The following is a 10,555-nucleotide window of genomic DNA, read 5'->3' as shown; positions in this document are numbered from 1 at the left end:
AAAAGCATAGACCACCACTCAGCTTATTAGCCATATCATCAAGGTGGAGATATGTCCATAAAAGGGAAAGAAGATGGAAAGAAGCTTACAGATCCTTCCTCCTTTCTCTTCTTTCCCCTCCAAAAGATGTTGCTCGCATTGACAACCATAACAAATTCTTTGTGATAAACAGAGGGGGGTTTTTTCTTTCTTTTTAATTTTTTTTTAACTCAAATAGAAAACCACTGAAGCAATCCATTTAAGACTTCTTTTCATTGCTTATTTCACTGGTGAAAAATGTTAACTTGCCCAAACTTAGCATAAACACATTTTTCTCTCAAAGGCAAAAAATAATAATAATCTAAAAACAACATTGCCTTCTCTCTCAAACACATATTCATACACATAATAATTAGCCCTACAGTATGAAGGACAAAACAGCAATTTATTTGATTGACTGACTGGATGTTAAATATAGAGACTACCTGATTCTGTCACAACTCTGGGCAGCATACAACACGAAACAATACAAAACAATATAATACGAAAAATAAATGAGTAAACGAGTAAAATCTACTTGAGCAAATACAGTAAACTACAAGGAGTTTACCACCCACTCTGGCCAGTCTGGAGAAACAGCCAGGTTTCAAGGGCTCATTCGAACAAGGTCGTGAGCTGAGTGGTGGCCTAGTGGTGAAGACACTCACCTCCCACTTGGAAGCATACAAATTCAATCTTAGGTAGCAGCAGATGTTTCTCTCCTGGGGTGCAAAGAAAAAATATCTGCTGCGAACTCCGTGTGATGCCAGGAAAGACATCCAACCAGCAAACACTCAGTTCCACCCAGTCATCCTGACCCTACCCTGAATTAAGGGATTACAGGGTCGTAAAAAGGGAGTTTGGAATAAGTAAGGTGACCAACCGTCCTCCTTTAGGGAGGACAGTCCTCCTTTTGTAAGTTCTGTCCTCCCTCGAAAAATGTCCTCCTACATGTCCTCCTTTTTGATATTTGAAGACTAATCTGCAGGGCTTTTTTTTTCTCACTCAGAACGGCGTTCCGGCACCTTTTTTTGATGTTTTTTTTTTCAACTTTTGCATGAGCTATGCTACTTTGCTACTTTCGAAAGCCAATAGGAATTGTGCTGAGCACGCCAAAACACCCGGCCGGCAAACTTTGCACGTGCAAGTTGTCTGCAGCGAAGGCGAATTGGCAGGAACTTTGCACCCCTCCCTGCTACCCAATTACACCATCTCCTAGTTAGTTCCGAAGATACCTGGAGGAGACTGGAGCGGTAAGTTTCTCTTGATCTTCGGCCCTGCTAGGGCAATAATGGCTGCAGGGTGGGCGGTGGTGCTGTCGGGGCGTCTGTAGGCGGGGTGTGTCGACACAATTTATTTGTGTCCTCCTTTTCATTGTAAAAAAGTTGGTCACCTTAGAATAAGGTCAGAGTGGGAGCAACCTTTTGAAGCCATTATGGCAGGCATAATGGGAAGGCTCATTTCTTGGGTTAGATGACACTGTTAATTGATGGGACCTGGACTGTTAAATCCTTGGATTCGATGACAAACGAGGCAGACATGCTGTGAAACAGGAACCTTGTTTATTTAATCCTCCAGCTTCTTAAATCACTAACGGAGGCACGCAGGCCTCTCTTACTCGCTCAGCAACTGAACTGAAGCTGTCCGGGTCAAGTTGTTACTTCTTGGCGCGCGCTTTGCCTTGCGCATGCGCGCAGGCTGGTGCCTGTTTGTCTGGCCCCGGGCAGCTTTTGGCAGCCCGTTGCCATGACAACGGCCCGGGCTTGCCTGCTGCAAGCCCCAGGACACAACATGGACCATGTTGATTCATATAGGGTGGCAACCATGTTGATTCATATAGGGTGGGCAGAAACTACAAAGCACAGGGCTTCCAATAAGCAGGCCCAATTACACAAAGGACTTTATAAGTGATAACTAGTACCTTAAATTTTCCTTGCTCGTAGTTTTAAGGTGAAGGACAGAAAGATGGCTCTGGAAAAAACAACTGACCACTTGGAGCAGAGAGGTGGGCTTTTATACCTTCTGCCGCTCTTAAGGTTGTTTCCTGTTCCTGTTTGAGGCTTTGTATTTCCTATGTCATATACTTTGACCTGAGTCTGAGTGTGTCCTTTTGGTATTGGTGGGTTAATCCTATTATGTCCTGTCTTAAAGTTTGGGTGGGGTATGTAGATTTTTAAGGGTCTTTGTTTTCATAATCTCTTCAGTTTCTAGCTGGAAGGCTCCAACGTTCCTGAATGGATTATTACATCTACATTTCTAAAAGCTGGTTTCTGCTGAGTTGTCTGGCTGTGGGGGGAGAGAAGTTCCTGTCTTTTTAAAGATCTTCTCCTTTATTCCTTTGGGGGAAATATATTCTGCCTTTTAATATTCCCAAAAATATTCCCCTCTGGGGGGGGGAGTGACTTCCCACAATACATAAGTGCATTTTTATTAATTGTCATTTATCATCATCCACCCTTCATTAAAATTCATTATAATCCTGACCATCTCAAGGGGGCATAGGAAATAAAATTAAAAACTATGAGAGTCTCCAAAACCCACATCAAAACAACTTAAAATTGCAGAAGGCAGGTAGGCAAGCACCATGTTAAAACCAGGACAGTAAAAACAACCATGAAATGTTCAGCAAACTAGAGTCAATTAAATATTAAACACATTTTCAGCCAGTGCTGTATATTATATTGTGTTTTCTATTTTCCTGAGCACTAGGGATTCTAGAGCAGCTGTGCTGATTATTTATATGTGTATGAGGAGAGAAGGTGCTGGGGGTCTATATAGAAAAGAGGTACTGCTTTTTGTTGCATCATAAGCACCTTTCTTCTTAAGTTAGGAGTTAAAATAGTGGAAACGGAATTTCTATGTTCCCAGACATTATGTTAAAAATTGGCCTCAATCTTGCTTTGTTTTTTGTTTGATTCCAATAGACTTTTGTAGAATTCCTGCAAAATGGTAATTGCTTTTATAATGGTATAATGTTATTGTATTCAAGCTATATCCAATAGTAAGCAACTGCCACAGCTCTCTTCACCTCCAAATCTGGAGTAGCTAGGTTATTTGGCTGCAAGTATAAAGAGAAGCCATCTACAAAATATTTCATAAATGCTTTACAAGAGCCTGTTATTTATAGCTTTTCTTTCTACTCATGCAGCCTTCCAGGGTTAACTAACTAACTAACTACTAGGATATGCATTTCTGCCCAGAAGTGAACCTCACTGTGTTCAACAGGATTCACTGCTGTGACTTGGAATGTAGCCTAAATGAATAAAGGATTAATTGAGTATTCTCTGCTGGTCCCATGTGCTTATGAAATTTATGGTTCTTTTCCATCTGCTAGATCCAGAAACTGTATTCAATTGGGCAAATTCTTAAGATTACTTATTTATTTATCAAGTTTATACAGCTGTCCGTCTTACAAGAAGTGACCCTGGGCCACGTACAAAATAAAGTGAAACAACAAATCTATAGAAACAATCATTAGCAAAATATAAAACAATTGTTATTAAAAATTAAAAGATACAAACAATACAGCACACAGAGACAGTGAATCAATTAACCACAATAGTGGATCCATTTTAGAATGCCATTGGTACCCTGGGATTCCTAGGCCTGACAACCTAGCCAGGTCTTGAGGGACTTCCAGAACATTAGCAGGCATGGGAGGAGGATCTACCATAAGGCAGACAACACAGCACAGGAGACCCACCTCCTGATACTAATCAAATGTAAGTCCCTAGCAGATGGTACCCGCAGCAAGCTTTCTTTGCCAAATGTAATGGGAAGGGCTGAAGTAATTGGGGAGAGATGGTCCCTCAGATAACCTAGCCCCATGCTATAAAGGGTATTCAAGTTAAAAAATACCAGCATGAATTGGACCAGGATGCAAACTGGTAGCCAATGCAGTTCATAGAGCACAGTTGACATGTGCTGTTCTAAGAAGACATATAACTGTCCATGTCATTGCATTCTGCACCATTTGAAGCTTCCAGAAGCTTCTAGGGCAGCCTTATGTAGCATGCATTATAGTAGTCCAATCTCATGAGTGATTCTGAGCAGAGCCTCCCAATCCAGAATAGGCATAATTCGGATAAAAGGCAAAGCTATGCAAAGCCCCCCCCCCCCAGCATGTCTGACACTTGTTCTTAAAGCAAGATTATGAGTCTAGGAGGAACTCCATATTACATACCGGGTCTGTCTAAGACGGTGCAAACCCCATCCAGCACCAAAGATGGCATAGTCCTAGAATTAGCAGAGCCCAAAACCCAAAGCCATTAAATCTTGCCAGGGTTCAGCTGAGGCCTGTTGTTCTCCTGGAAAGTATAATAGAGCCAACGTACCTAGTTGTCCCTACTGAACAGATTATGATCATATAGTTTTGCTTTGCTTTATTTTGAATCTTACATCTGGCTTGGAGATGTAGGAAAACAGCACACATACACCCGAGAAAGAAATATTTTGGGGCATATTAAAAAAAAGCAGAATATATTTCCCCGAAGGAATTGTGGGAGGTCACCCACCCAAAGAAGGAAATATTTTAGGGAATATTTAAAAAAAGGCAGAATATTATATTTTCCCAAAGGATCTTAAAGGCAGAAAAGCAGGCCCAGTTTTTCTTAATAACCCCAAGCAGAAACTAGGAAGAGGCCAAGTCTGTAGAAATGCAGATTTGATAATCCCATTCAGAAGGTCTGAGGCCCCATTCATGAGCAAATACTGCCTGCAGAAACCCATTCATGATAGAATCTTTTGAAATCCCTTGCAGCAAAACTGCTAACAATAGCAGAGTGATAGAATTAGAATCAGCAACTCAACTCACTCAAAAAATCCAACACAGGAAGTAAGCCATCAGCCACAGCCACAGAGAAGCAGGACATGACCTTTAGGACATAATAGGATTAACCCACCACCATTAGAATACCAAAAAGGACACACTCAAAAGCTCAGGTCAAAGTTCATGCCACAGGAATATCTCCAAACACGGAAACAGGAAACAACTCCAACACAAAAGCCCAAGAAGGTATAAAAACCCACCACACCCAGCAACAGGTGTTCAGCTTTCCTAGAGCCACATTTCTGTCTGGTTCTGCTCTTCAATAAACTACAACCTTCTTTCTAAAACAGTCTCCATTTTGTTTATTCCCGGCTTGGACTGGACCCTGATGAAGATTTTTCTTTCAACAGAATAATGGAGAAAATCTTAAAAGGCAGAAACCTCTCCCTCTCCTCCAGCCAGAAACTCAGCAAGCCAGCTCCGTAGAAATGCAGATTTGATAATCCCATTCAGAAAGACTGAGGCCCCATTCATGAGTCCATTCAAGACAAAATATTTTTGAAATCCCTTGCAGCAAAACTGATAACTAACAATAGCAGAGTGATAGGATTAGAACCAGCAATCCTTCACCCATCCAACACAGGACATAGCCATCAGCCCCAGCCCCAGGGAAGCAGAACATGAGCTTTAGGACATAATAGGATTAACCCACCATCTTCAGAATACAAAAAGGACACGTTCAAAAGCTCAGGTCAAAGTTCATGCCACAGGAATATCTCCAAACACAAAAGCCCAAGAAGGTATAAAAACCCACCACTCCCAGCAACATGTAATCAGCTGCTCCAGAGCCACATGTCTTTTTTCTACAACCTTCTTTCTAAAGCAATCTCCATTTTGTTTATTCCTGACTTGGACTGGACCCTGATGAAGATTTTTCTTTCAACAGAGGTTAGAATACTTCAAATATATAATCCTCATCTGAAGTGTGCATGCAAGTAATTGTTGTATTTCAATTACTCAAGCAAAAAGACTGGATGGCTCAAACTGAAGAGGTGCTCTCATCAAAGCTCAGAATCTGCCTCTGATCTTGGAACTGGCAAATAGCCACTAGGATTAAAATCTCCTCCTAACGCTACCTGAAATGCTGCATCGTGTGGAGAAAAATTCTGCCTGTTTTAGAATGGATCTTTTGTGTATAGCCAGAGACAACACTGTGGACCAATAATAGCTAAGAAATGAACTCCATTAAAACAATAGGGCCTACTATCCTCTGAAAAATTAAGCACAATTTTAACTCTTAGATCCAATCTTCTGCTAAATTAATAAAAAGGCAAAGAAAAATGGGCTTTCAAAAATAAGACTATTTATGATCAAGTAAACTTTCTCAAATTAACATGGGATTTATTGGTTTTGGTCCACTTATGCCTGGCAAACATGAACATGTCTTTATCAGCTATTATATTATCACAAATAGCTCTATGCTTAGAACATGCCAGGAAGAGATTAATACATCTATAACAACATATCATACAGATGAGATAGTTGTAATTTAATGCTGTTTTTATCCCCAAACGAGATTTAGTGGCTAAACCACAACAATTAGCGGTTCCTGCTCTAAACTGATTATGTCTAAATTGTTATAGCTACAGGGCAAGTGAAGCACATGGGAACAGAAAGCAGAAAGCTGGGCCAGCAAATGGGAGAATTAGTGGCTGGTTATGGATGCCTTATCCACACAGCTCAGTTTACTGCCATGATGATGAAGGAAATGTTCTTGAAGTGTGCATGCCCACCATTATTTCAACATTACATAATTTTATTGGGGAGGGAGACGCAATAGAAGCAAGTCTTCCAACAGCTAGGGGGCAGCAGTTGACCAACTTTTTCTTTATAGCACTGCAGTGGAGAAGGTTTTTTTCCTTCCTATTCTTATGGAACAACCGACAAGCTTTTAACTCAGAAGTAGAGTTCTACAACATGACATGGCATCATTCTACAGTTCAGAGACATCCATAGAGGGATGTCAAAAAAGGGAAAATACCGGCCACATAACTAAACCTTACCTCTTTGTAATATGCAACACACATAGGCTTTAATTGCATAGTCACATCTGCTGTCTTGACTTTTTTGACACCTGCCCTCCTCATTCCCCCCATGATTGTCTGTGACTGCTGCTTTAAGTTTATATCTATAGTAGTTATCCATACAGAGAGAGACAGACAGACAGACAGACAGAGACAGACAGAAAGAGAGATCATCTGTATCTAGATCTAAATATAAATATAGATATATAAAATACTTACAAATAATTAAATCATTTTGAATAGTGTCCTGTGTCCTCTTCTGTGTCCAGTTTTTGCTGGTTGGGAGGTGAAAACCTTATCACCTATTGAAACCCTGATATTCTCATTCAAAGCGCGACTGACTGGAGATTCTGATACAATCATTCCTGTACTAATTCAGTCAGACAGATCTGCCAATCTTGGGGGGGAGGGGAGGGGAGGGTGTTCAAAAATTCAAAATTTCTTTCTTTCTTTCTTTCTTTTTTTCTTTCTTTCCTTATTTATTTATTCATTTATCCTTTTATTTATCTGTTCATCTATCTATATTTATCTATCTATCTATCTATCTATCTATCTATCTATCTATCTATCTATCTTTATCAGAATAACTTCTCTGCAGCTGCTTCCTAGAAACTAAGAGTGAATTGCTGTAGGCTGCTTTTCATACCCTGAGAATAAAATCCTTAATTGTAAAATCTCCCCCACAGACATTAAAGAAATGCAGGTTATATTAATTGCTCCTCCCCATCGCCCAGGTAATGATCAGTAAACTGGGAGGCAGTGTGATGTAGTAGTTCTGTGGTCAACTAGGAGCTCCAGGTTCTAGTCCGGTCTCACCCACAGAAGTTCCCTGGATGACTTTGGGACATCCCCCTCTTTCAGACCAAGCTACCCAGCAGGGTCATGGAGGCATGGGAAAGGAGAAGGAGGGAGCACCATATACGTCACCATGAGCTCCTCTACAAAAAGTAGGATACAAATTTAACAATAAAGAAAAAATAATAAATAAATGGTCACAGTATCCCAACAAGGGACAAGAGACTGTGTACTATGAGATCATTTAAGAAGACAATGTCAGCACAGTAGTAGCAAAATAATAATAATAAAAAGCCACTCCTCGTGGCAACGAGGCTCGAATATATTGAATTTTAAAGCTATGTACAGTAGGTCTGTCCATGACCAAGGTATTGTATGCATGCAGAACACACGTAGCAATGCAATTTCTTATTCTTTTGTACCTTCCCATGTTCCTGCATCAACTAAACCTGCCCCACTGAGAACAGATTAAGTAACTTGGATCATTGTGTGGCACAACGGCACCCATTCCTGGATCAGGAGGGTTCACAGTCACTCTTGCCCTAGTCACCTCTAGCTTGGACCACCACAATGTGCTGAACAGGGGGCTGCCCTTGAGGATGCTTCAGCACAATGCAGTGGCGAAGGCAGTCATACATGCCTCTAGAATAGCAAATGTCATACCTCTGCTCTGCGAGCTGCATTGGCTGCCAGTTTGCCTCCAGGTCCAATTCAAGGTGCTGTTTTTAAAGCTTTAAAGACTTTCATGGCATGGGACTGGATTATCTGAGGGATTCCCTGGTTACATCGGTCCACCCCTTCAGATGAGGCAGGGAAGGCATGCTGTGGGTCCTGTCTGTGAGGGAACTCACAGGAGATGAGCCTTCTCTGCCATGATACTGTCTTATGCAGTGCTTTTTTTGTAAAAATAAAGGTGCTGGAACTCACACATGTCATGCAACCCGCCTTGCCTACGCTACAAGGCTCCATACAAAAAAGGTGCCGGAACTCCGTTCTGGGCGTTCTATGAGGAAAAAAAACCCTGGTCTTATGGAACATTCCCCCTCCCCCCACAAGTGAGATTAATTCCATCCCTGTTAATGTTCTGGAAGTCCCTCAAGATCTGGCTATGGCTTCAGCTATGGAGTGGTGGAATGTAGTTAGGATTCCTAGAAGGGAAGGGCTGTATTGCAGAGAAGCAAGAAACTGTGAAGTTTAATTTGATTTGGAGGAAAAGGGTTAAGATGCCTCTTGCCCAGAAGTTCTCAGAATATATGTTTAATGGTGTGAGTGGTGTGCTTTAGTTCGGCAAGATTTCTATCTATCAGCGAGGAACAGTAAAGGAAACTGTTCTGAAGTATCTCAGAGTGTCTTTCTTGATTTTTGAAGCCTGGTATCTGGAGTCACAGGGAACCAGAGACATTCTTAAATGTATTATATAAGTTAATTGTACTATTATAGCTGGTATATTCACTTTCTCCATGTACCTTGTGGTTTGTATATTTTAATTGTTAATATTTTAATTTTTAATAATAATTTGTATGTATATGTGTGTCTGTGTGTTTCCTAAATTTTTGGATTGCTAACAAAGAATTAAGGGGGACTGGGATAGCTATTTTGAGCTGATTAGCTCTCATCATACCCTTCTGAGATTTGAACCTGGGCTGCTTACACGTTAGGCAGCTGTGTTGACCTCTAGTTATATGCTGTAAATTGACCTGCTTCCCCCTTCCCAAGGCTCTAAATTTGCTTGTTTCTTCCTTCTGTTCACCGTTGATGCCTTTGGTACTGAGTCTTTTAATTTGGAAGCCTGACAACAGGGCCTCTTCATTTATAAATTGTGCTTCGTGAACTGCTTGTGCTGGAGACAGAATACATTAAGTTGAAATAAATAAAGACCAGCGTTATTCAAACGAAGAAAGCCTTGGAAATATTCAAAGCACTGTATGTCTCTTGTATGTTAGATTCTTGATAGTAACAGTAATGTTCTGGGGTTGAATCATATGACGTGGAGTTGAAGCTCGGACTGTAATGGGGCTAAAGATACTACGTAGAGAGATTTTGGCAAAGACACAACTATGCTTCATCACTTCTGCGGGGAGAGCGCCAAGGAAGCAAGAGGGGAAAGGAGTAGAAGGAAAAAAACAATGTGGTCTGTAATGTGATGTCAATGACCACATCATCTATTATATCTAAGGGCATAAGAAAGCAAATTAATTCCTCTGTCCCATCTACCACTGATTGGTCAGCAGTCAGTCAGGATTCAAATCAAGAATTTCTGCATTCAGTGATCTAAACTCTCTGTGCTATCCCAGCTTTCCATTAATCTATCCTTTCTTCTCTCCACCTTATTTAATTCTCATTTCTTCTAATATGAGCCAAGGAACCATGACTGAAATCTCAGCTCTGCTCTGCACTCCTTCCAGAGCCTTAGAAAAGGCACTCTTTCACGTGGGCCAGTCATGTTGTCCTGCCTTGGAGGGTTCTCATTAAGATCACTGGGTTAATGTGGGCAAAGAAGCACAAGATGTTTGGTAGTATCAGTTATGATTTGAGATTTAGCAGGCCGTCAGTCAGAGTCAGAGTAGAAGTCCTTCCTTCCTTCCTTCCTTCCTTCCTTCCTTCCTTCCTTTTTTCCTTTCTTCCCCTTCTTTGACTACCCTTTTCTTCTAAGAGATAAATTATTTGGCCCAGGGATATAAAATAAGCAGCTTCTTTCAGAGGAAGCAGGGAGAAGAATTGGGGGGGGAGGGGAGAGCTTTTATGTACATTTGTCAAGAGCTGCTGACTTTTAGGGAGCCAAAGACACCCTCTCCCATTTGCAGATTCACTTCTTGCCTTTGAAATCTTGAAACTCTTCCCAAGCACACACATCTGATGCAATACCGAGTCTTGTGTGGCCTCGTGCGAT

The sequence above is a fragment of the Protobothrops mucrosquamatus genome, unplaced genomic scaffold (genome assembly GCF_001527695.2).
Source record: "Protobothrops mucrosquamatus isolate PMUCROS unplaced genomic scaffold, P.Mucros_1.0 scaffold2268, whole genome shotgun sequence".
Classification (NCBI taxonomy): domain Eukaryota; kingdom Metazoa; phylum Chordata; class Lepidosauria; order Squamata; family Viperidae; genus Protobothrops; species Protobothrops mucrosquamatus.
Note: the sequence above shows the minus strand (reverse complement) of the source record.